We start from the raw sequence: 27,977 nt of genomic DNA, 5'->3' as shown, positions 1-27,977 counted from the left end.
ATTTCTCTAATAACCAGTGATGAGGTTTTATTGATACGTATGTTGACTGTGTAAATGTCTTCTTATGAGAAGGGTCTGTTTATTTCCTTCACCCACTTTTTGATGGGGTTGTTTATTTCTTGTAAATTTGTTTTAAGTTCCTTGTAGATTCTACAACCATCTGATCTTCAACAAACCTGACAAAAACAAGCAATGGGGAAATGATTCCCTATTTAATAAATGGTGCTGGGAACCTGGAGAGCCTTATGCAGAAAACTGAAATTGGACCCCTTCCTTACACTTTATACAAAAGTTAACTCAAGATGAATTAAAGACTGAAACATAAAACGTAAAACCATAAAAACCCTAGAAGAAAACCTAGGCAATACCATTCAGGGCCTAGACATGAGCAAAGACTTCATGACAAAAACACCAAAAGCAATTGCAACAAAAGCCAAAACTGACAAATCGGATCTAATTAAACTTAAGAGCTTCTGCACAGCAAAAGAAACTAGCATCAGAGTAGACAGGCAACCTACAGAATGGGAGAAAAATTTTCCAATTTATCCATCTGACGAAGATCTAATATTCCAAATGCTTTTATCCATTCATCTTCTATGTTAAAGCATTTACATAGAACTGGTTATGCAAGTTAACCCAATTCCCCCCAAGAGCTAGATTTTCATAAATAATTTCAAAATGTTAACCTCTCCTAAAGAAAACCTCACTCAGATTTATCAAAATAGGATGGAGTACTTCTCATCATATATAGATCTAGCACATTTGTAGCTAAACTCTATGAACTCTCTCAGTTTATGTACTTACCTTGATTAAAATCTTCCCTTGTAAAGAATTCATCTCCAATCTTATTTTGATAGACAGTCTTTTGTCCCATTCATGTTTACTCTTATGGTTAAACATGTGAGTTTGAGATAAGGCAGCCAGGGGATAAAATTTAGTTTTGCCATTAACGTTTTTATAGCATATGACTTGATTCTTTGAGGCTTAACTTATTCATGTGTATTAAAGGAACAATAACAATATTTATTACAAGGTATTCTTATAAGTATTATATAACATAAATAATGTAAAATCGATACATTAGAATAGCACATTGAAAGAATTCAATGTGTTAACTATTCTCATTCTCAATAATTTTATTATTCTGCTGTTTTTGCATCTCTTTAAGCAATGTAAAATGACATGAGATAGAGCAAAATAAGCGTGGTGTTTTAAGTTAAAAAGTCCTGAATTAGTGACTTGATTCATACCTTATTTGCTGTGTGACTTTAGATTAGTGTCCTAACCTCTTTAAGTCACATAGTAGTGATTCAATGACATGATATGTATATAGCAGCTGACATGAATTGTGTCCTTATCAAATGCCTGTTGAATAAATATATGAGTTATATGAATGATGTACATATGTGTTGGTCTTAACAGTTTCAAAACAACCTTTATTAAATCATTTAGCATAGGTTTATTTCTTACATATGAACAGTATACTATGGAAAGCACTAGGAATAACTTCAAATAGGCCTGGTAAGGACCATTATCTACCTATATGCTATGTAATATAACACTGCATGCTGTTGAATCGGTTAATAATTCTCTGGAAACAGTAACATGTGTCTTTGCTCAGGCCTAAATTATAATTCACGTACATCTGAGTGTGCCTAGAAAACTGATGGGGGAAGGCCTTCTCAAAATCGATTCCCATAACCCCTTATCTTTTCCTCTAGAAACCTAACAAGACACCTGAAGCAGTGATGGGTGTGGCCACAAGAGCAAAAAGTCTAGAGTAAGATACTAAGAGAAAACATTCAAGGTCAGCAATGAGTATACTTGCAAGGCAGACTCTGATATAAGCACTGGGGAAACAGAGACTTTGGAGCTAAGTGGCATGGCTGAAAAGGATCCATGAATCCAATTTGAGGACCAGGATATAGTCACAGGGCAAAGATTTTCAGTGTCCGCTGAGAAGCAACAAATCTGAATTACCTAAGAGATAATGGTTGAGGCCATCTCAGTTATGTAATCTAGACATATGTATTTCCCTACCCAAGGGTTCAATCTTGGTAAAAGGAAAACTTAATTTAGTGTTTACATATAAGGCATTCAACCACAATAGTCAAAACAATAATAGTTAATTCTAATGTTTACCAGATGAAATATGCCTTTCTATAATCAAGTTCTTATTACTTATTGGCTTCACAGGGGTTGGTCTTTAAATTAATTTTATAAAGTCATTAGAATATGCATTATGACCAAATACACATTAAATGCATTAATAAATTATTCCTCTTTTTAGACATGTGGTTTCTCCAGTGGCTTCTATTATTTTCCAAAATCATGTAGTAATAAACTAATCCATAAATAAGAAGTGAAACAACACTTTTGATTGTACATGTGCCATTTTAAAACTCGATTATAAAAGTTAATGGTCCATAGAACTTTTTTTTAAGTTCACAAAAGGTACTTATTTAACCCAGTCTTGGAATCTCTGACAATTACAAGCATGATGTTGTTATATTGGATTAAAATTCAATTAAACTACAAAGCTACATCTCTTCCTCCAGAAACTCTCAGAGAAACAATAAACAACCCTTGAATATAAGTTATTTCCAGATTTGATTTTAAACAATATATTTGCAATAGAATTATGTAGAGAATATGATTGAAAATAATTGAGAAACAAAATTGAAATATTGTAGTATTATTTCCAGAAACAGATAAGATGACTCACACATGCCCAATAACTTTTCAAATGAAAGTAGATGGAAATCTCTTGCCACTTGACATTAAAATTTCAATAGCAAGTGTATCTGGCTATATTCCAAGCTGAGTGATTATATTTGGTCCACAGCATAGACATTTCATGCCTCAAAATACTCTAATCTAACTTTGAGGGGTATAAAAAACCTAGGTCCAGGACATTCTAGCAAACTTTTGGTTCTTGGAATTGGTTATCAAGCATGAAACTTAATAATTCCAGAAGTTCCTTTAGATAGCTTGCTAATTCAGAATCAAGAGAAAGTATGGCTGAATTGTTTTCAACCACTCAATCAATTTTGGCATGTTCACTTGTTTTAATGAACAGTGTTGAAAAAAATTAATACAATGGGGGGCTAACATTAAGAAATGGGATTTAGAAAAAAAACAAACCTCTAAGAGGATGTGCTAAATTCTGCCTGGGTTGCTCTTCATAGAGTGGCAGCCCATTAACAAGCTCTTTTGGAACATTCAGTGAGCAAGGAAAAGGCAGGCTCCTGGGTCTTACTGTATTATTCTAAGTTCATTACATGTTTTGGAAGTATGAGAGAACAATGTAATTTGTGAGGTGATGCCCTTTGCCCTTATATATGTGGGTTCTTGCACTAAGCCTCCACTGTGGAAGATAATCTATAGAACCCTAGAAACATTAATGTGCTTGTCTCTTATAAGAGATCAAGCACAGTAACATAAGCGTCCAGATTCAGAAACTGTTGTATTATGAAAGGGCATTGTAAAATCAGGCTGAATTTAAAGCAGAGTTTTTAAAATTAAGGACTGTTTCCGTAAAAATGTAGTTTAGTTTTGAAGAGAGGTTTACACTTTATAGAACACTATATGTAGACGTTATCTTATTTAACCTTCAGAATAGCCCTAATAAAAAATAGGTACTATATTTAATTTCAAGATAAAGAAATTTAACCCCATAAAGACTGAGAGATTTTTTTTTCCTGTTTATTAGAATGGAAGGGCAGAGTTAGGAGTGACAGACAGGTGTACTGAATTTGATTCCAGTTGAATGCCCCCTCTTTGAAACAGGCCTCATTATGTGGTGTTATTCAATTGAATGTCTACTACTCATAAATGATTCACCATTGCAATAAACATTGTCATGTAATTGATAAGAGTTAGAAGCTCAGGTAAAGTTACTCTAGCTTAAAGCGATTTTCTATTTTAATTTTTTTGATCAAATCTGCAAGGCTATTATGGGAAAACTGAAATTCCATTTGATTTGCAGAATTCCATTTAAAACAAGAACTGGACTATTTTGTCATGCAAAGTGAACAGTAGTAAAAAGACATATTTGATACAATCAAACCACATCTATAGATCTATAGATGAGGTTTTGTATTTTTGTTGTTGTTGTTGTTGTTGTTTGAGACAGAGTTTCGTTCTTGTTGCCCAGGCTGGAGTGCAATGGCACAATCTCGGCTCACTGCAACCTCTGCCTCCCAGGTTCAAGCGATTCTCCTGCCTCAGCCTCCCTAGTAGCTGGGATTACAGGCATGTGCCACCTTTGTATTTTTCATAGAGATGGGGTTTCTCTATGTTGGTCAGGCTGGTCTCAAACTCCCAACCTCAAGTAATCGGCCCGCCTTGGCCTCCCAAAGTGCTGGGATTATAGGCGTGAGCCACCACGCCCGGCCCTAGATGAGGTGATTTTAATCTCACAACTCTCTCTCTCTCTCTTTTTTTTTTTTAAGTATTTATTTTTATATATTTAGAGGGCACAAGTACGGGTTTGTTATATGCATATACAGCATAGCAATGAAATCTAGACTTTTAGTGTACCCATCACCTGAATAGTGAACATTTTAGCCAATAGGACTCTCTTTTTGAAATAAGAATAAAGTTAAGAATAGCAGTGAGTGACACTGAAGGAATGCTTTTATATCAGGCATTATCCTAAGCGACTTACGTCTATTACTTTTTTGAAAGCTTACAATATCCACATGAAGAAAAAACAATTATTTTCCCCTTTTACCATAAAACTGAGGCGCAGAGCCTAGACTAGAATAACTTCTTAAGGATTGCATAGCAGGCCAGGTTGGCTCCAGAATACATGGATTTAAGGAAGATACTATGCTATCTCCTACAAGAGTAGGATTATATAATGGAGAGGAACTGGAGTCACACAGAATCAAGTGGATTCCTGGCTCCATTGCTGCCCAGCTGTGTTACCCTGAACCAGATATTTACCTAATTTCTGCCGTGGTTTATTCTCTGTAAAATGGAGATGCTGGAAAAGCCTTTTCCCTAGAATCACTAGAAGGGTCAAGTGAGACGGTGCGAGTTAAGTCTACTTTCTTTCACATTAAGTAATGAACAAATGGTAACTGTAGAACAGCATAAATAAATCGTACTTTAAAAATAATCTACCCTAAGCTCTTAATTTTAAAAGGAAGATGAGAAAACTAAATTCCAAAGGGCTAACTGGCTGATTTTATATCATTTTGTCAGTGTCAGAATGAAGAGTAGAAGCGAGGCCTCTCAATCCTTCTAGGGTTCTTTGAACCAAAAAGTAGTAAAGAATTTTATCTCATGTGTCATTTCTCCCATTAAAAAGAAATTATTCGATCTCCTGACCTCGTGATCTGCCCACCTCAGCCTCCCAAAGAGCTCAGATTACAGGCGTGAGCCACCGCACCCGGGCAACATGGTGCAACCCGGTATCTACCAAAAATACAAAAAATTAGCCAGGCATGGTGGCGGATGCCTGTAGTCCCAGCTACTCAGGAGGCTGAGGCAGGAGAATAGCATGAACCCGGGAGGCGGAGCTTGCAGTGAGCCAAGATGGCGCCACTGCACTCCAGCCTGGGTGACAAAGTGGGACTCTGTGTGAAAAAAAAAGAAAGAAAAGAAAAGAAGAAAGAAGGAAAGAGGAAGGAAGGAAGGAAGGAAGGAAAGGAAGGAAGGAAGGAAGGAAGGAAGGAAGGGAAGGAAGGAAGGAAGGAAGGAAGGAAGGAAGGAAGGAAGGAAGGAAGGAAGGAAGGAAGGAAGGGAATTATAATCATTTCTTCTGTCTAAGATGAGTCTACTGATGGTGATCGTCATTGGAATATCTTTGTAGTCTTGTTTACTATATGTCATAACTATTTGTGCAACAAAATAAGCCGGACAAATATCGATAAATAAATTGCCTTGAAAAAAATAAGAAATAGCAAGCATAATCCCACATTTTGTGTTTTTGAGGCAACAAATTCACAGAGGAATCATTTTCTCCTTGCTTCGCAGAGTTAGGATGTCTGCTTATTTGTGTATTGACAGCAGCCGTGGCTTGAAGTAAATTCAAGAACTAAGAGGTCAGGAGATCCACAAAAATATTATAAAAAATAAAAACAAGCCCAAGCAAATGCAAAGCAAACTCTGAAAGCAAGAAAACCTTCAACTTTGGCTGACTTGTCCATCAGAAAAATTCCTAAGCCAATCACATGGAACATTTTACCAAGACAATGAGCGTACAAGATGTCAAACTGATCATGCTCTCTTAACTTGCGGCAGTCCCTGATGCCAGAACTGCTACTAGTAGGGCAAGGATTGAAATGAACTTTGTCATATTTGATAGTTTTATATGGGTACCATAGTATTCAAAGAGAATTCAAGTTATCAAAAGGCAGGAGTCTTAAAAATCTTCTCATAGTTGCATAGAATTAACTAAAGAGATTTTTTTTTTTAAAAGAAGAAAAGAAAAATAACATAGTTATTAATTGAATTGAAATATGGTTCCTAAGACTATTAACAGCAAACAAGGGTAAATGTATTTGTTCATTTGATATTGTAGGGTCACTACCTTTCAGCAGTAAAATCTACAGATAGACTAAAGAAAGGTACAAAGATAAATGAAGATTAAATGCAATGATGATCCAGCTTTATGCAAAATGACAGCTGAATTCTCCCTGCACTCAGCCTATGATGAAGGTGCTTTAAGTTATCATTCTTTCATTTTTTTAATCTGAATAATAGATGTCACTTACAAAACGAGCCTTGGCCATATACTTAATCTTTTTCAAGCTGACTCAGTTGTAAAGTTGCAGCAGCAGAAACTCTGAACTTATAGCCTGGAAAGAAAGAAATCACAGTTTAGCAGTCTAAGATACCAACGCTGTTTTGATGAGGTTTTCCTTAATAGCATATTATTTGACACTCATGGTAGTATAACAAATTGACAAGTGGAAGAAATTTAGACAGCCAAAGGAGATACTTTAGATTTTACTTGGGCAAATACAAAACAGGCAAAATTCTAACAGTGAACAGACTAAGGATGCTCCCTTTATTTTCTGATTATTAAGTATCTATACACTGAGCTGAATAAAAGATAGGAATACTTAATGAGGCATACAAAAAAAAAGACAAAAGCTGGTGGGAAAGTGCAAATCATATATAAAAACCAGTAATAACTGTGATCAATATGGTTCTATTTTCTATCTCAACTTTTCTTTGTTTTCATCTGTCTTGCTATACTTAGGTTTATCCACCTAAATGCACCAATCTCTTCTAGAATACAGCATATTATACATTCAAAATAAGAAAACAAAAACACATATAATCAAATGGAAAAACACACTGTTAATATGTGTTGGTGTTTCTTAAATTTAATGTAATTCAGAAAACTTTTACAAAACATCTATTAGCATCTACTTTCTTTCACTGATGTAAGTATATATGCAGACACATGTACATAAGTGTACAGCTCAATGACTTTTTATGAAATAGACATCTCTGTAACAGCACCAATATCAAGAAAAAAGACATTACCAGCACCATGGGAAGCACTTCTGTGCTGTCTTCCCATTTCTATCCTACCAGGAGTACTGGCTGTCCTGACTTCTATAGGAGTACATCAAGTTGGCCTGTTTTCGTACATTATATACTAAAATCAAAATATATGTATTCTTGTGACTTCTTTGGTTCAAATGTTTATTTACATAATTATATTTATACCATTCAGTATGTAAACTCATAATAATATTCATAAATACCTTACTATATAGGTAATTTGTCTATTTTAAAATTGGGTTATTTGTCTTTTGGGTTTTTTGATTTTTTTTTTTTTTACTTATTTGTATATTCTAGATATAATTTTCTAAAAAGCAGTAAAGAATTTTCTCATGTGTCATTTTTTTCCATTAAAAAATTTACAAATATTGTCTCCCATTATATAAGTTGTCTTTTAACTCTTTCAATGGTATGCTTTGGACAAAAATTTTAAATTCTGATGGTGTTCATTTTATGTATTTTTATTTTATGTCTTTTTTGTTGTTGCTCAAGTTTTGGGAGTTATAGTTCAGAGCCTTTTGCTAAATCTAAGGACACAAAGATTTACTCCTATATTTTAAAGTTTTATAATTTTAGTTCCTACATTTATGTCTTTGATCTATTTTGAGTTAATATGTGTATATGGTGTGAGGTAAGGTCCAACTTCATTCCTTTGCATATGGCTATCCAGTTGTATCAGTACTATTTGTTGAAAATACTGTTTTTTTCTCTATTGAATTGTCTTGGCACAACTATCAAAAATTATTTGAATTGCTGTATGTATGGGTTTATATCTGGACTCAATTTTATTCCATTAATCTATATGTCTATTCTTCATCAATTATTACACTGTCTTGATTACCACTGCTTTGTAGTGAAATCAATAAGTTTAAGTCCTTCTAATTTATTCTTCTTTTTCAAGATTTTTTTTTTTTTTTTTTTTTTACGATTCTGGTTTATTTGTAATTCCATATGAAATTTAGAATCATCTTATCAATTTGTACAAAGAAGTCATCTGGAATTCTGATAGGGATTATGCTGATTTTATAGATCAATTTGGTGTGTATTATCTCAACAATGTTAAATTTTCAAATCTATGCACATAGATTATTTTCCATTTATTTAGATCTTCTTTAATGTACTTCAACAATGGCTTGTAAACTTCAGGGTATAAACCTTGCACTTCTTTTGTTATATTTATTTCAATGTTATTTTTAAATTGCTACAGTAAATAGAAATTACACTATACAATTATACCATAATTGTATAAATTATAGATATAATTGTATATATATAATTGTATTTATCAGTTTAACAGCTATTTATCAGTTTAACAGCTATTTACTGGATCTTTTAGGATTTTCTATATACCAAGTTATGTTATCTGCAAATAGAACTTTTTTCTTTCTTTCCAATCCAGATACCTTATATTTACTTCTGTTGTCTATTTGCTCAAGCTAAAGACTCCTGTACAAATAGAAACATCGAGAGTGCACATTCTTGTCTTGTTCTTAATCTTAGGAGGAAAGTATCCAGTCTCTCACCATTAAATATAATGTTAGCTGTTGAATGTTAGCTATAGGCACCTTTTATGAGATTGAGGATGTTTCCTTCTGTCCCTAATCTATTCAGTGTGTATTATCAGGAAAGGGTGGTAGATTTGTTAAATTCTGTATCTATTTAGATGATCATGTGAATGTTGTCTTTTATTCTATAGAGAGAATGTATTATGTTAACTGATTTTCAAATGTTAAACCAATACTACATTCCTGGAATAAATAATAATTGGTCGTGATGTGTAATTATTATATGTTGCTGGTTTGGGTTTGTAGTATTTTGTTGAGTATTTTTACATCTATATTCATAAAATGTATCAGTATTCTTATCTTGTGACATCTTTGTCTGGTTTTCATGTCAAGGTAACACTGGCCCCATAACATAAGTTAGGAAGTGACTCCACTCATATATTTTGCAGGAGTTTGTGAAGAATCATTATTAATTTATAATTAATTGAGAATCAATAATTTATGAAATAGAGTTTGGGAACTATTGTTTTGGACAAGCTTCTCTCTAGATAGAATAAAAATGCCAACATTTTTGTTTTTTATCTTGGGTTCCCTTCTGATTTTTTTTAAAACACTTTTAGAAAGTAGTTTTGAAGACTACAACTAGAATTACTTTTTGTTTTAAAGTTCAATTTTCTGGTGCCTAAAGATATAGAATGCTGAGATATGCTAGAAACAATTCACTGATTGAGACTCAAGATAATTACTAGGTATGAACTCTGAAGTTAATTATATATCTTGATAGATTTTATTAGGTTGTTATTTTGCTCTCTCTCGGGGTGTGTGTGTGTGTGTGTGTGTGTGTGTGTGTGTTTTAAGGACACAAACCAAGGTTCTTTTTATTATTATTATACTTTAAGTTCTAGGGTACATGTGCACAACGTGCAGGTTTGTTACATATGTATACTTGTGCCATGTTGGTGTGCTGCACCCATCAACTCATCAGCACCCATCAACTCGTCATTTACATCAAGTATAACTCCCAGTGCCATCCCTCCCCTCTTCCCCCTCCCCATAATAGGACCTGGTGTGTGATGTTCCCCTTCCAGCGTCCGAGTGATCTCATTGTTCAATTCCCACCTATGAGTGAGAACATGCGGTGTTTGGCTTTCTGTTCTTGCAATAGTTTGCTGAGAATGATGGTTTCCAGCTGTATCCATGTCCCTACAAAGGACACAAACTCATCCTTTTTTATGGCTGCATAGTATTCCATGGTGTATATGTGCCACATTTTCTTAATCCAGTCTGTCACTGATGGACATTTGGGTTAATTCCAAGTCTTTGCTATTGTGAATAGTGCCGCAATAAACATATGTGTGCATGCGTCTTTATAGCAGCATGATTTATAATCCTTTGGGTATATACCCAGTAATGGGATGGCTGGGTCATATGGTATTTCTAGTTCTAGATCCTTGAGGAATCACCATACTGTTTTCCACAATGGTTGAACCAGTTTACAATCCCACCAACAGTGAAAAAGTGTTCATATTTCTCTACATCCTCTCCAGCACCTGTTGCTTCCTGACTTTGTAATGATTGCCATTTTAAATGGTGTGAGATGGTATCTCATTGTGGTTTTGATTTGCATTTCTCTGATGGCCAGTGATGATGAGCATTTTTTTAAGTGTCTATTGGCTGTATGCATGTCTTCTTTTGAGAAATGTCTATTCATATCCTTTGCCTACTTTTTGGGTTGTTTTTTTCTTTGTAAATTTGTTTGAGTTCTTTGTAGGTTCTGGATATTAGCCCTTTGTCAGATGAGTAGATTGCAAAAATTTTCTCCCATTCTGTAGGTTGCCTGTTCACTCTGATGGTAGTTTCTTTTGCTGTGCAGAAGCTCTTTAGTTTAATTAGATACCATTTGTCAATTATGGCTTTTGTTGCCATTGCTTTTGGTGTTTTAGACATGAAGTCCTTGCCCATGCCTATGTCCTGAATGGTATTACCTAGGTTTCCCTCTAGGGTTTTTATGGCATTAGGTCTAACATTTAAGTCTCTAATCCATCTTGAATTAATTTTCGTATATGGAGTAAGGAAAGGATCCAGTTTCAGCTTTCTACTTATGGCTAGCCAATTTTCCCAGCACCATTTATTAAATAGGGAATCCTTTCCCCATTTCTTGTTTTTCTCAGGTTTGTCAAAGATCAGATGGTTGTAGATGTGTGGTATTATTTCTGAGGGCTCTGTTCGGTTCCATTGATCTATATCTCTGTTTTGGTACAAGTACCATGTTGTTTTGGTTATTGTAGCCTTGTAGTACAGTTTGAAGTCAGGTAGCGTGATGCCTCCAGCTTTGTTCTTTGACTTAGGATTGTCTTGGAGATGCTGGCTCTTTTTTGGTTCCATATGAACTTCAAAGCTGTTTTCTCCAATTCTGTGAAGAAAGTCATTGGTAGCTTAATGGAGATAGCATTGAATCTGTAAATTACCTTGGGCAGTATGGCCATTTTCATGATATTGATTCTTCCTATCCATGAGCATGGTATGTTCTTCCATTTGTTTGTGTCCTCTTTTATTTCACTGAGCAGTGGTTTGTAGCTCTCCTTGAAGAGGTCCTTTACATCCCTTGTAAGTTGGATTCCTAGGTATTTTATTCTCTTTGAAGCAATTGTGAATGGAAGTTCATTCCTGATTTGGCTCTCTGTTTGTCTGTTACTGGTGTATAAGAATGCTTGTGATTTTTGCACATTAATTTTGTATCCTGAGACTTTGCTGAAGTTGCTTATCAGCTTAAGGAGATTTTGGGCTGAGATAATGGGGTTTTCTAAATATACAATCATGTCATCTGCAAAGAGGGACAATTTGACTTCTTCTTTTCCTAACTGAATACCCTTGATTTCTTTCTCTTGCCTGATTGCCCTAGCCAGAACTTCCAACACTATGTTGAATAGGAGTGGTGAGAGAGGGCATCCCTGTCTTGTGCCAGTTTTCAAAGGGAATGCTTCCAGTTTTTGCCCATTCAGTATGATATTGGCTGTGGGTTTGTCATAAATAGCTCTTATTATTTTGGGATACGTTCCATCAATACCGAATTTATTGAGAGTTTTTAGCATGAAGGGCTGTTGAATTTTGTCAAAGACTTTTTCTGCATCTATCGAGATAATCATGTGGTTTTTGTCTTTGGTTCTGTTTATATGCTGGATTACGTTTATTGATTTGCGAATGTTGAACCAGCTTTTCATCCCAGGGATGAAGCCCACTTGATCATGGTGGATAAGCTTTTTGACGTGCTGCTGGATTCGGATTGCCAGTATTTCATTGAGGATTTTTGCATCGATGTTCATCAGGGATATTGGTCTAAAATTCTCTTTTTTTGTTGTGTCTCTGCCAGGCTTTGGTATCAGGATGATGTTGGCCTCATAAAATGAGTTAGGGAGGATTCCCTCTTTTTCTATTGATTGGAATAGTTTCAGAAGGAATGGTACCAGCTCCTCCTTGTACCTCTGGTAGAATTCGGCTGTGAATCCGTCTGATCCTGGACTTTTTTTGGTTGGTAGGCTATTAATTATTGCCTCAATTTCAGAGACTGCTACTGGTCTATTCAGGGATTCAACTTCTTCCTAGTTTAGTCTTGGGAGAGTGTAAGTGCCCAGGAAATTGTCCATTTCTTCTAGGTTTTCTAGTTTATTTGCATAGAGGTGTTTATAGTATTCTCTGATGGTAGTTTGTATTTCTGTGGGGTTGGTGGTGATATCCCCTTTATCATTTTTTATTGCATCTATTTGATTCTTCTCTCTTTTCTTCTTTATTAGTCTTGCTAGTGGTCTATCAAGCAGAGGCTGCAGAAGATAGAATATTGCTGAACAGCGTGTGCTGCTGTCTGATTCTTGCTCTGGAAGCTTCGTCTCAGGGGCGTACCCAGCCGTGTGAGGTGTGAGGTGTCGGTCTGCACCTAGTGGGGGATGTCCCCCAGTTAGGCTACTCAGGGGTCAGGGACCCACTTGAGCAGGCAGACTGTCTGTTCTCAGATCTCAATCTCTGTGCTGGGAGATCCACTGCTCTCTTCAAAGCTGTCAGACAGGGTCATTAACATGTGCAGAGGTTCCTGCTGCATTTTTTTTTTTTTTTTTTTGCTATGCCCTGTCCCCAGAGGTGGAGTCTACGGAGACAGGCAGGCCTCCTTGAGCTGTGGTGGCCCCCACCCAGTTTGAGCTTCCCAGAGGCTTTGTTTACCTACTTAAGCCTCAGCAATGGTGGCACCCCTCCCCCAGCCTCGCTGCTGCCTTGCAGTTAGATCTCAGACTGCTGTGCTAGCAATGAGGGAGGCTACATGGACGTGGGACCCTATGGGCCAGGTGTGGGATATAATCTCCTGGTGTGCCCTTTGCTAAGACCCTTGGTAAAGTGCAGTATTAGGGTGGGAGTTACCCAATTTTCCATGTGTTGTGTGTCTCAGTTTCTAAATGGATTCCCTTCCCCCTTGCGCTTCCCAGGTGAGGCGATGCCTTGCCGTGCTTCAGCTCTCGCTGGTCGGGCTGCACTATCTGACCAGCACCGATTGTCCGGCACTCTCCAGTGAGATGAACCCAGTACCTCAGTTGAAAATGCAGAAATCACCCATCTTCTGTGTCACTCGCGCTGGGAGCTGGAGGCTGGAGCTGTTCCTATTTGGCCATTTTGCTAGCACCTCCCCCACCAAGGTTCTAATGAATGGGTCAGAATGTCCTCTAGAAAGAGATAACCAGAAACACACCAGTAAAACAAGTTGGACTTATTGGGCATTACAGGGAAGGAGGACATACATCATGGCAGATTATGGGGTGTGTCAGTAAGAGGGTATCAGAAACGACTTATTACAAGATTCTGCCTTTTGTTAGGTGATTTGGGAGAGGGTTCAAACAAGTAAGACTTTTGTCTGCATCAAATGTTATCAGGAACTGTACATAATTTTAAGATCCATAATTTTTAAATCTTATTGGAAGAAGAGAAGATTAGAGCAACTTTAAAGCTGTAATTCATAAATAGATACTAGTCACTCATTTTAGTTGGAAAGGGAGGATGTTTGATATTTTAGGGTTTATACAGTAATGTGGTTTTTCTCTTTACTTTGTCAACATCATGAATTGTTGTTGGTTTTTGTTCCACTTCATCATGTCACAGAGTGACCTTTTCTGAAACAGAGATTCTGTGAAATTTTTCATGTTTAAAAGGGGCACACCACAGCCTACTGAAGGTGCTGGCACAGCTCTTAAAAATACTAAGAAAGGCCTAACTGTAAAGGTCAAGCAAGTGGATTTTATCAGATGATTTTCCCTTTCTCGTGGATGAACTATATAAAAAATGGCATATTTGATATAAAATCTATAGATAGAGGGTAATTAAAATGGAGACAAAGAACCATGATACTGTAATTAAACTTCAAATGTTACATTCTGTACATCAAAACAAAGAAACTCTAGGTGACTGTTTTTCCCTTGCAATTGTCCAAAATAAAAGATATTTAAAGCACCATAGAATCCAGTAGGAGAGGTTGGGAAAAAAAATGTATAATAAAACTCTGACTAAATCTCATGTTTGCACAAACAATCAATACTATAAAAAATGTGGTCTAATGATTACAACCCCACATGACAAATAATTTGTCACTGAAAAAGCAATAGCTTTCTAATAATGTGACAAATATTATTTCCAAATTTCAAAGTCAGCAGTAAAGTTTGAGGACCTCTATTTATATTCAGATCTTTCACTAGGTTCTACACTATCAATTTATCCAGTTTCATGTTAACCTCAGAGAATTAAAGGACACTCTTTGGAGTAAATCAGCTGTGTGTCCTTCAGAGCAGTGAATTCAACTTAAATGCACACTCATGGGAAGATCCACTTTTACAACAGAGCCAGTGTTTTATAATTTGCATGTTCCTTTACTCACAAATAATCACTTTTTTAAAGGTATTTTATGATTTCTGTTCATATAATACTATTGAAATTTCCAGGCATTGGCATCACTGATTAATTGGAAATATAATAAATTCATTGAGGCTCCTTGTGCTGTTTCTGAATTTTACTGTATCTGTAAAAATTGTCAGTAAATTTTTAAATTTGTTTTACCTATTATTTTCATTTATTAATGTAAACTAGTGTTATTAAGACTTTTAGATTTATTTGGCATACAAAAAAAAATATGTTATCTAATGCAACTTTAACCAGAGCAAAAAAGACCAGATTATTCTGACATCATTTCAAAAACATGGATCTAACTGATAAAACACATTGATCAATAACCTCTGTGTAGAATTCCTCCATCCAGTGGACCTGAACAGCCAAGCCTAAAATGAGGACAATTGGGACAAAATATATTGTGAAGTTCTTGGTGAGCAGGATTCATATGAAAAAGGATGAAGCTCGGAAGGAAGCAAATTACTCATTCTCTTCTCCATGTTAAATCTGATTTCTGAAATGACTATAATCAACCAAGCATCTAAGACCCATCTCAGAATCCTAAAACAGAGATGATCCTAAAACTGAGTCTGGGTAGAGGATTTTTTTGTTTGTTTTGGTTTGTTTTGGTTTGTTTGTTTGAGACAGAGTTTCACTCTGTCGCCTAGGCTGGAGTGCAGTGGCGCAATTTCAGCTCACTGCAAGCTCCGCCTCCCAGGATCACGCCATTCTCCTGCCTCAGCCTCCCCAGTAGCTGGAACTACAGGCACCCACCACCATGTCCTGCTAATTTTTTTTTGTGTGTATTTTTTTTAGTAGAGACAGGGTTTCACTGGGTTAGCCAGGATGGTCTCGATCTCCTGACCTCGTGATCTGCCTGCCTCGGCCTCCCAAAGTGCTGGGATTACAGGCCTGAGCCACCGCGCCCGGCCTGAGTAGATTTTTTGCACGAATTAAAGTTCTCATGGTTTCAGATTTAGACCTCAAATTACAATCTTATTCACACACATGAGCTTAGGTAGGTAAGGTAACTGAGTGGCTTTATATAAAGATGATATGAAGTGGTAGGGCTGTTGTGAACATTCTCTCTCTAATGAAATTCACCTTCACAAGTTTCTTAAATTCTGGACTAGACAAATTATGTAGATATAATTCAACTCATGGAAGAGTAGTTCACCACCCCTGTTTAGACAAACCACTGGACACTAAAATGCACTATGAAAAACCATGATTACAAATTTATAAAGTTTAGCATAGGCACAGCAATTGGAAAGTCAACTATGCTTACTTCAATTGTGTTCACACTGATTTATAGGCTTCCCTTTGTCAGTTCCTGAACATTTTCCAAGATACCTTTCTACCTAGCTTAAGCTATTAAACCTTGGACTAGGGGAACATTCCAGTCAAAAAGAAATCCAAGAGCACTTCTGTTAAATTTTGCTTTTAAATGTAATCTGCTGGGAAAATTTTGAATGTTTTAGATAAAACTTATGATCTAATGTTTTACAGGAACACTAAACTTCAATTTTTAGGATAAGATTATATCTCTGAGGATTCTATTCTGCTCCATAGAATATACAACATGTATTATATCATATATATAATATATATGGCAACATATTTGAACTAACGTTATTGAGCCAATATCACACAGTATGTATATTTTGTTATATTTCTTAATTCCATTTTAGCAAATACCTCTGCTTTCCTCCTGATTATTTAAGATCAGCTTATTCATGAATTATTCTTCCACAGAAGTTATAAAGATTTTAAAGCTTATCTAAATAGAAAATTTGAAATGCCATTGGATTGCATCAAAGTTATAGTTTAAGAACAACCGATTCATTCATAATAGTAAACCATCCCTTCTAAAAATATGAAATGTCTCTTAAAAATTAAGATATTTTATACCCTTAATTTTATAGCTTTTCACCTATAGTGTGTGCATGATAAGCTGTTACTACTTGAGTTAAAGTTTTAGTTGCTGGTGTGATGGTGTCCTGCTTTCTACGTGGTGTCAAGAACTGTGCAGGGTCTGAGATTCTTACCTGGCATGCAAGCTAATAAGTTAGCCTATCACAGTTTCGTGGATGCTGGCAGAAGATACATGACTTGGTTCAGAGACAAAAGGACAATTCATTACACACAGTGATAACATTAGCCAGAATATCCGTTTTTGCACTCATTCTTTGAAGTCTAGTTTCTATGAGGAAATGTGAAGAAGGCTAGATGATGCCTGCACATGCAGTGGGGGAGGAGCGGGGCTTTTAGGAGCTAAAACCTGGACTTAGAGAGCTCAAACTTTTTATAATGGAAAACTGACAAATCTTTTCTTACTCTGGACACCAACATCCTCAATAAGTGTATGAAAGTGCTGTAGGCAATCATATCCCTTCAGTTGGTTAATTGTTTAGAAAAAGTGTCGAGAAATGCTATTGCCTTTCATAGGCATATCTTGAGTCCAGGCAACTCACAGGGTTCTCATTTATTCTTTTTGTTTGTATGTTTATTCTATTGCTCTGTTTTCCTTAGGTAGATAAATAAATATCTGCATATAATGAGATTTATATATTTTCATTTCTAATCATTGCACTTCTTAATTATTATTCTTTCTGTTACCATTAGGTAAGACTTCCAATACTATGCTAAATACGTCTTTGGTCCCAATAGTAAAAGAAGTATGTCTAAAATTTCCTTGTCAAGTATACTGTTTACTCTTGGTTTTGGTGTACAATTTTTATCAAGTTAATGAAGTTTTCTTCTAGTCTTCATTTATTAAGAGTGATTTTTTAAGATAACTAAAAAATATTTTTATAGAGATAACAAAAATATTTTTTCTTTTAATGGGCTGTCATTGATAAATTTTTCTTATACTGAATCATTCTTATATTTACATCCAATCTTATGATTATAACACAAAACTTGAAATTTGGTAAGCTTATGTATTATTTTAAGATTTAATGCCGGCCAGTCACGGTGGCTCATGCCTGTAATCCCAGCACTTTGGGAAGCTGAGGCAAGCAGATCACCTGAGGTTGGGAGTTTGAGACCAGCTTTACCAATAGGGACAAACCCTGTCTTTACTAAAAATACAAAAATTAGCCGGGCATGGTGGCACATGCCTGTAATCCCAGCTACTCGGAAGGCTGAGGCAGAAGAATCACTTGAACCCATGAGGCAGAGGTTGTGGTGAGCCAAGATCATGCCACTGCATTCCAGCCTGGGCAACAAGAGTGAAACTCCATCTCAAAAATAACAAAAACAACAAAAAAAAAGAAAACGAAAAGAAAAGAAAAGATTTAATGCTACCTGTATATATTTTAATATCTAAAGATATATATTTAAATATTTAATGCTACACATATATTCCTAAGTGTGTGTGTGTATGTTCCTATGTAAAAATAAGCCTATACTTTTCTTATATTGTCATCATCTTTATGATATTCAAAAACATACTAGCTTCATAAAATTAGCTAGGCATCCTTGTCTTTTATTGCATTTTGTCAGACAACTTGTATAAAATAGGAATTTAATATTATTTGAAAATTTGTGTCAACTATCTTCAGAATCTTTTGTGCCCAGCTTTTGCTTTGTTACTAAATCATGTCTATTATTTTAATTTTGTTTAAAATTTATATTTACTGAGGAAACATTGGCATTATCTATTTTTAGGAAATTACCATTTTTCTCTACATTTTCAAATTTGTTTATTTGTATGGGAACCCATATATGACAATGGGAGAGTCGAAAGTAATGGGAAAAGAACAAATTCGTTTATAGGCATAGATAAACTCTTCAAGGTAGAAAATAAAAGTGGATGCCTACTTAACAGCACATTCAAAAGCAGCTTGATGAATTAAAGATCTAAATGTGAAAGATAAACTATAATAGGAGAAAAAGAAATCAAATATATATAGGCAGAAAGCTGCTTGAAAAACAAAACTTCAAAATCAAAGACAAAAAATTAATGAATGCAATTACACTGAAAATACAGACCGCTTGTCAATAAAAGTCACAGAAAACAATGTAGATACGGGTGGCTGACAGAGTGGGAGAAGGTATATAAAGGAGATAAAGGTTTAATATGTGAAAAACAAGACACGCATCCCAATATAAAGATAAACAAAGATAAACTTCCAAAAACCTACAGCAAACATAAAGTGTACTGTGAAAATTTAGAAGCATCCTCTTTTTAAAATGAGAGACAAGCAATGATGCCCCAAGGTTCTGTTTGGGACAGTAGGCATACAACATAGAAACCAACAGACTAAAATCCCGGTCCCCATAGGGCTTTTGTCACAGTGGAACTTTTGAGATAATCTCATCCCTTGAATCTGTAAGTATTGTTTTTGTATGTTTGTTTAGGCTGGATGTGGTGGCTTATTCCTGTAATAGCAGCATTCTGGGAGGCCAAGGAAGAAGGATCATTTGAGGCCAGGAGCTACCAGCCTGGGCAGCATAGCAAGACTCTGTCTCTATAAACAATAATAACAATAATAATAATAATAATTAGCCATATGCGGTGGTGTGCTCCTTTGGTCCTAGCTACTTGGGAGGCTGAAGTGGGAGGATTGCTTGAGCCTAGGAATTTGAGGCTGCAGTGGGCAATGATCACACCACTGCATTCCAGCCTGGATGATAGCAAGACTCTGCGTCTAAATAAATACAAAGTTTGTTTAGATTAAATACTGCTTAAAACCGTAAAATATTATTCTTTTTTCTAGAAAGCTTCAGGGAGTTTTTTATTCAAAAATTAATCATGACTCTAATAAACTGTCATACAAGAAAATAATTAAATGAGCACACATGATGGAACCAATAGGTAAAGAATTCACTTAACTAACTTATATTTAATACCTAGAGACTTGAAAGTAGAGTAATATTATGGAATTTATTGTAACTATTTTCTTTTTCTTTACTATTATTTTAGGTTCAGGGGTACATGTGCATGTTCTTATATAGGTAAATTGCATGTTGCAGCAGTTTGGTGTACAGATTATTTGTCACCCATGTAATCAGTACCTGATACATAGTTTTTGATCCTCACCCTCATCCTACCCTTCACCCTCAAGTAGGCCTTGATGTGTGTTGTTCCCTTCTTTGCGTTCATATGTACTCATTGTTTAGCTCCCACTTATGAGTAAGAACATACAGAATTTGTTTTTCTGTCCCTGCGTTAGTTTGTGTACAGTAACAGCCTCCACCTTCATACATGTTCCCACGAAGGACATGACCTCATTTTTTATGGCTGCATAGTATTCCATGGTGTACATGTACCACATTATTTTATTTGTCCAGTGTACTATTGAGAGACATTCAGGTTAATTCCATGGTTTTGTTATTGTGAATAGTGCTGTGATGAATGTACACATACATGTGACTTCATGGTAGAATGATTTATATTTCTCTATAATGGGATTGCTGGGTCATATGGTAATTCTGTTTTAGTTTTTTGAGAAATCCTTAAACTGCTTTCCAAAGTGACTGAACTAATTTACATTTCAATCAGCAGTGTATAAGCATTCCTTTTTTTTTTTTCACAATCTCTCCAGCATCTGTTCTTTTTTACTTTTTAGTAATAGCCATTGTGACTAGTGTGAGATGGATGGTATCTCTTTGTGGTTTTGATTTGCATTTCTCCAATGATTGGTGATGTTGAGCTCCTCTTTTCATATGCTTGTTGGCCACTTGTATGTCTTCTTTTGAAAAGTGTCTGTTCATGTCCTTGCTCACTTTTTAAGGGGGTTGTTTTTGCTTGTAGATTTAAGTTCCTTACAGATCCATCCTGTGTATTAGACGTTTGTTAGATGCATAGTTTGAAAATATTTTTTCCCATTCTGTAGGTTGTCTGTTTACTCTCTTAATAGTTACTTTTGACCAGGCACCGTGGCTCAAGCCTGTAATCCCAGCACTTTGGGAGGCCGAGACGGGCAGATCACGAGGTCAGGAGATCAAGATTATCCTGGCTAACACGGTGAAACCCCGTCTCTACTAAAAAATACAAAAAAACTAGCGGGGTGAGGTGGCGGGCACCTGTAGTCCCAGCTACTCGGGAGGCTGAGGCAGGAGAATGGCGTAAACCCGGGAGGCGGAGCTTGCAGTGAGCAGAGATCCGGCCACTGCACTCCAGCCTGGGTGACAGAGCGAGACTCCGTCTCAAAAAAAAAAAAAAAAAGTTACTTTTATGGTGCAGAAGCTCTTTAATTAGGTCCCATCTGTCAATTTTTTGTTTTTGTTGCATTTGCTTTTGGCATCTTCATCATGAAATGTTTGCCGGGTCCTGTGTCCAGAATGTCCTAGTTTATCATCTAGGGTTTTTATAGTTTAGGCTTTACATTTAAGTCTTAAATCCATCTTGAGTTGATTTTTGTATATGATGTAAGAAACAATTATAATTTTGGTCTTTTTATCATTAATTTACGACTATCTTATTAATTTTGAGTTTTAGATTTGTAAGAATGAAGATGAGGCTGAAGTAAAAAAAAAAAATTAAAAAGGAATGAGTCATCAAAAATTGTAACTTCATAGACTAATTAATGTGGCATATTACTTTTAGTATGTTTATAACAAGCTAAGGTACAAATATTCTGTTATTGTGGGGAAAACATTGTTTTGAGCTTTGTTTGGTTTTAGGTTAGTTTTGATCTTCAAAAAAGCAAGACTGACTCTATTGATTAATTGAATCATTGTTAACAGTTGGTGTTTATGTTGTCTATTTATGGAAAGAAAATAATATATTCCACTTGAGAGAAAATAATCCAATAGGTTTCTGATTCGTTTGCTTAGATATTTTTGACAAGTCTTCCTGGAAATCTGATTTTTATTTTATTTTATTTTATTTTATTTTATTTTTTTTTAATTTATTTATTATTATTATACTTTAAGTTGTAGGGTACATGTGCATAACATGCAGGTTTGTTACATATGTATACTTGTGCCATGTTAGTCTGCTGCACCCATCAACTCGTCATTTACATCAGGTATAACTCCCCATGCAATCCCTCCCCCCTCCCCCCTCCCCATGATAGGCCCCGGTGTGTGATGTTCCCCTTCCTGAGTCCAAGTGATCTCGTTGTTCAGTTCCCACCTATGAGTGAGAACATGCGGTGTTTGGTTTTCTGTTCTTGTGATAGTTTGCTAAGAATGATGGTTTCCAGCTGCATCCATGTCCCTACAAAGGACGCAAACTCATCCTTTTTTATGGCTGCATAGTATTCCATGGTGTATATGTGCCACATTTTCTTAATCCAATCTGTCACTGATGGACATTTGGGTTGATTCCAAGTCTTTGCTATTGTGAATAGTGCTGCAATAAACATACGTGTGCATGTGTCTTTATAGCAGCATAATTTATAATCCTTTGGGTATATCCCCAGTAATGGGATGGCTGGGTCATATGGTACATCTAGTTCTAGATCCTTGAGGAATCGCCATACTGTTTTCCATAATGGTTGAACTAGTTTACAATCCCACCAACAGTGTAAAAGTGTTCCTATTTCTCCACATCCTCTCCAGCACCTGTTGTTTCCTGACTTTTGAATGATCGCCATTCTAACTGGTGTGAGATGGTATCTCATTGTGGTTTTGATTTGCATTTCTCTGATGGCCAGTGATGATGAGCATTTTTTCATATGTCTGTTGGCTGTATGAATGTCTTCTTTTGAGAAATGTCTGTTCATATCCTTTGCCCACTTTTTGATGGGGTTGTTTGTTTTTTTCTTGTAAATTTGTTTGAGTTCTTTGTAGGTTCTGGATATTAGCCCTTTGTCAGATGAGTAGATTGCAAAAATTTTCTCCCATTCTGTAGGTTGCCTGTTCACTCTGATGGTAGTTTCTTTTGCTGTGCAGAAGCTCTTTAGTTTAATGAGATCCCATTTGTCAATTTTGGCTTTTGCTGCCGTTGCTTTTGGTGTTTTAGACATGAAGTCTTTGCCCATGCCTATGTCCTGAATGGTACTACCTAGGTTTTCCTCTAGGATTTTTATGGTATTAGGTCTAACATTTAAGTCTCTAATCCATCTTGAATTAATTTTCGTATAAGGAGTAAGGAAAGGATCCAGTTTCAGCTTTCTACTTATGGCTAGCCAATTTTCCCAGCACCATTTATTAAATAGGGAATCCTTTCCCCATTTGTTGTTTTTCTGAGGTTTGTCAAAGATCAGATGGCTGTAGATGTGTGGTATTATTTCTGAGGACTCTGTTCTGTTCCATTGGTCTATATCTCTGTTTTGGTACCAGTACCATGCTGTTTTGGTTACTGTAGCCTTGTAGTATAGTTTGAAGTCAGGTAGCGTGATGCCTCCAGCTTTGTTCTTTTGACTTAGGATTGCCTTGGAGATGCGGGCTCTTTTTTGGTTCCATATGAACTTTAAAGCAGTTTTTTCCAATTCTGTGAAGAAACTCATTGGTAGCTTGATGGGGATGGCATTGAATCTATAAATTACCTTGGGCAGTATGGCCATTTTCACGATATTGATTCTTCCTATCCATGAGCATGGTATGTTCTTCCATTTGTTTGTGTCCTCTTTTATTTCACTGAGCAGTGGTTTGTAGTTCTCCTTGAAGAGGTCCTTTACATCCCTTGTAAGTTGGATTCCTAGGTATTTTATTCTCTTTGAAGCAATTGTGAATGGAAGTTCATTCATGATTTGGCTCTGTGTTTGTCTGTTATTGGTGTATAAGAATGCTTGTGATTTTTGCACATTAATTTTGTATCCTGAGACTTTGCTGAAGTTGCTTATCAGCTTAAGGAGATTTTGGGCTGAGACAATGGGGTTTTCTAAATATACAATCATGTCATCTGCAAACAGGGACAATTTGACTTCTTCTTTTCCTAACTGAATACCCCTGATTTCTTTCTCTTGCCTAATTGCCCTAGCCAGAACTTCCAACACTATGTTGAATAGGAGTGGTGAGAGAGGGCATCCCTGTCTTGTGCCAGTTTTCAAAGGGAATTTTTCCAGTTTTTGCCCATTCAGTATGATATTGGCTGTGGGTTTGTCATAAATAGCTCTTATTATTTTGAGGTACGTTCCATCAATACCGAATTTATTGAGCGTTTTTAGCATGAAGGGCTGTTGAATATACTAAATTTTGAAGAAATCTCAAGTCTAATTAGTGGTAAGTCCCAATAACTTAAACTAAATGCAGACCTTCTGATTTAGGATTCCCAATGCTCATGCTAGTTTTGTACCACAATCCTGTACAGATTCATCTGCCTGTTTTTTAGTGGAAGATTTCTGGTATATTTTTTCCTTAACTTTTTCTGTACATCTATTTCTTCGTAGTTCATTGAAATGGTTGACAATGATTTCTCCTACCACGGTTACAAAATACTAGGAAGTAATGTGAACATAGATTATACGAAGAGCTACTATATATCAAATTGTCACTTAAAGATCAATTGTAAAATGGAATCTAGAGAAACAGGGTGCAATTTTAAACCTAGAATAAATACCAGAAATTCATTGTATCAGGATTTGAAAACTAGTTGATATGTTTTGTAAGTTCTGCTATTTAATACACAGCGAGAAATTTGAATGATTAAGGACTCAGATACCGCCACTTTCTAGACTCAGTAAGGGGACATTAACAAACAAGGTCAAGCTGAGGTGTGGTGATAGTTTTCTAGTAGCCCAAAATAGACTATTTTACCATTCTATGCAGAATGGACAATTCTAATTGGGAAGAGAGGGGGTGGACGTGAGACACTGTACAAAACATGACGAACTGAAAAAAAGACTTCTCCTCTCCCCCTTACATTCATCTGCTTCCTATTGGAGACGATTTTATATAATCATATTACTTTAGTCAAAATTGATAGACCCAAGGGACTAGACCTAATTTTTCCCTAGAATAATATTTTTTTCTTTAGGATTGTGGACTCAGAAGTTTAAAAGATCCAAAGTTGTCTCAGGTGATAGAACCTGGCTATTGGATCTGTAAGTTCGGGACTATTAGAGGCTATGCAGAGAAAGTAGGTCTGTATTGACAGAGCAATAATGCCAACAGGCATGGTAGAAAAGACTTGCCTCCCTGGGAGCAGTTCTCTTGGCAAAAGGAGCATAGATCAACTTCCGCTCTCAGAGAACAGAAGTTATACTGTTCCTCTACTGGTACCCAAAATTACCAATGAAAAAAGCTACTAATGAGTCATATCCTTTGCCATTAAGCCAACAGGAGTGCCTCTGAATATACCTTTAGTTTAATAAAGATAAAATATTATCCCTTTTCTCCACTGTCTCCTCCACCAAAGGTTTTTGAACAATTCAGGATAAGCTAATGTATAAGAATAAAGGTAGAAGGTCTCAGATGGTCCTTCTTTTTTTGTTGAAGCAATATTGCTATTACTGGAATTAGAGTCAGCAGGGAGTAGTGCTGATTTGGAGTTAAAAATCATCGTCCTGTACTGGGTAATCAGCGGGTATTGGATGAAGTCACAGTGCTGAACTGTTGTGCTGGCTGGAAGTGCTGTCAGCAAAAGAAATACAGGACAGCCTAGTTACAAATTGCACTTTATATAATAAACAGATAAAGAAAATTCTTATTAGGAGACTTCAAAAATGGCTGGTTTTTCCCAATACAGTTCTCAAAGACACTTAGAAGCCATGCTGACAATCAAAAAGATGGTATAGAAATGAACCCAATGCTTGATTAAGGTTTCAAATTAAACCGTATCAAATCTAGTGAGTACTTTGATTAAAAGAGTATGATAATAAAAAGAAGGGACAGTTGGGATGGCTTTCCTAGATTAAAATCCAGGAAACAAACGATTGGTAGGAAGAAAAACAACTTCTTACCAGGCAATTTTATCCCTATATACGGAACTGCGTTTGGCACTTCCATCTAAATTCCCACTGTATTTAAGGAAGGAAAAGTCAAAAAAGGGACAGAAATGTTTCCTGGGATTAAACTTCTTTCTCACTTAATTTAGGTTTTCAAGATTTATCTGTATCAAATCTCTTCCAAATCTAACCAAACTATAAAAATGCTAACCTGAAACTCTGTCATAGTTATCCAGTGATAAAAAAATTGTTTTCTAATATACATCAAAATAATTGACAAATTTGTGTACAAATAAAATAATAGTAAATGATATTAATTCCTGACAGGCCTGATGTTTAAAGCAGTAATAGTTCTCACTGTACAAAAAAAAATCTTATCATGCAGTTGAATATTTTTAATACAAATAATAAAAGCTACTATTGATTGAGGACTTACCATGTGTCAGGTACTTTCTCTATCCAGTGTTTAGTACACATTATTTAATTCCCACAAATTTATAAAGAATTTTTATTCCCATTTTAAATAGGAAAGAGAACATGAAGTTAAAAATTACTTACCATTTGCTTTTTCAATAAGCATTTCTTGTGTGATTGCTTCATACACACTGTGTGGTGGGTGCTATCGATTAAATAACAAATAAGGAACAGGCCTTATCATTAAAGAATATGTGCCCAGAGTCACATAGCATGTATCACTTGTAGGAATTAAACCTGTTTGTCTACAAGATGTATTCTTGATCTTTGTGAATGTTACCGCATCCTTCTCCCACTCCCCCTACTAAAAACAAAATTAAAACACAATATGCTATATATAATAATTAAAATCAGATCTAACTGTAAATGAAGTTTTCTCAGTTTGCAATACCAACATGTGGGATCCGTTAGTTTCAAGGGAATGAAAGGTCAGGAGTAAGACCAATAAATTGAAAACCTTCTTTCCGATGAGACAAGCAATGTGAACTAGGGCCTCTGATCGTGTAGGAACAAATAGAAGCATTAGATCACCTGTTGTCTGCATACTCCAAAACATCTTTCTCATAAGTTATTAACCTGGTGCTTGCAATTCAAAAGACATAATGATCTTGTAGACCTTTTCCAATTACAGATTTTATTTTTAGTCCCCGAATCATAAAAACATCCCTTTTTATTTCCCAGCTGACTCTTCTCCATCTCCAAACTCCCTGTAAGGTGCTATGTCATCTAAAAGTCTATACCCTTTCTGAAGTGAATTTTCTTTGAGGTCTCTTGTTAGTTTTCTTCCCTTAACCAAAACCCCATTTATTAAGAGTGCTCCAACAAGGGAACAGCTTTCCTGAAAGATCTTGAAGAGGATAATTTTCATATAGATAAAACTGCTAAAGAAAAAACAGAAGCCTAGTTTGGTTGCCTGTTTGATTAGATTAGCATAGTCTACTTAGTTGTAATCTATTTAACTGCTTGCAAAGCTGTTATAAACCCAAACACCATAAAAATGAAACAAAAATTTACATAATTGTGTTCTGCATCTAAAAATGTCTTTAATGGGGGCTATACCAAAAACGTCAAAGCACAGCTAATATTTTAAAACGTACTAGTTTTCATTTACTGAAAGCTTTAGTCTGTGTCAATGTTCTATCTTATATATTATTTGATTCAATCTTTAAAAAAATCATAGCAGATGAGTATTATTATCTTTATTTCATAAGTGAGGAAAATGAGATGAAAGAAAGGTATAATGGACAACTTGCCTAATTCTCAAGAAGTTATGCAATTAATATTTAGTCTGCACAAGTATTCATCATGTGATAATAATGTTTTGAATAAAGATAATATGGTAAGCTCTGTGACTCAGTATATGACCATAAAAACAAAGTCTTTTGAGGTCATTTCTGAATGCCCATCTGCTTTGATTACTTTAGCTGAAATCAGTGCCAGACTCTGATATACTAGCTCACCAAGGTATTTCCTTTTCCAGTTCAGAAAATGCACTAATTTTAATTAACCTACTCTTTCAGCCACTTATTTCCTAATTTATTCATGCTATAAATATGATTTATTCTACAAGTTTGGTATTTCAGAAAGCATTGCCTTGATTATTAAATTAAATGTAATACTACTAAATCTGTCTCCTGCATATTATGATTTTTAATTGATTGTACATTATTTTTTAAATTTTATTTCATCAAAAATAAAATCATTCCTTTTGAACATATAAAATCAGCACACAACTTGTTACTTCTGCCTGCAAGTGCTTTTGTTATAGCAT

General features: G+C 35.6%; 1 long non-coding RNA gene across 1 annotated transcript in view; it reads right to left on the bottom strand.

The window, feature by feature from the left end:
• Positions 1-5,990: 5,990 nt before the first annotated feature.
• LOC103876849 overlaps positions 5,991-27,977 on the bottom strand; it is a 49,295-nt gene continuing 27,308 nt past the window's right edge. Inside the window, exons 4-5 of the long non-coding RNA XR_004178217.1 lie at positions 26,291-26,351; positions 5,991-6,809 (exon numbers count right to left, since the gene is read on the bottom strand). This is a non-coding gene — a long non-coding RNA (uncharacterized LOC103876849). The remainder of the gene's footprint in view (positions 6,810-26,290; positions 26,352-27,977) is intronic.

This window comes from Papio anubis, chromosome 14 (assembly GCF_008728515.1).
Source record: "Papio anubis isolate 15944 chromosome 14, Panubis1.0, whole genome shotgun sequence".
Taxonomy (NCBI): Eukaryota; Metazoa; Chordata; class Mammalia; order Primates; family Cercopithecidae; genus Papio; species Papio anubis.
The sequence above is the reverse complement of the archived record's forward strand: the minus strand, read 5'-3'. Positions and strand labels throughout refer to the sequence as shown.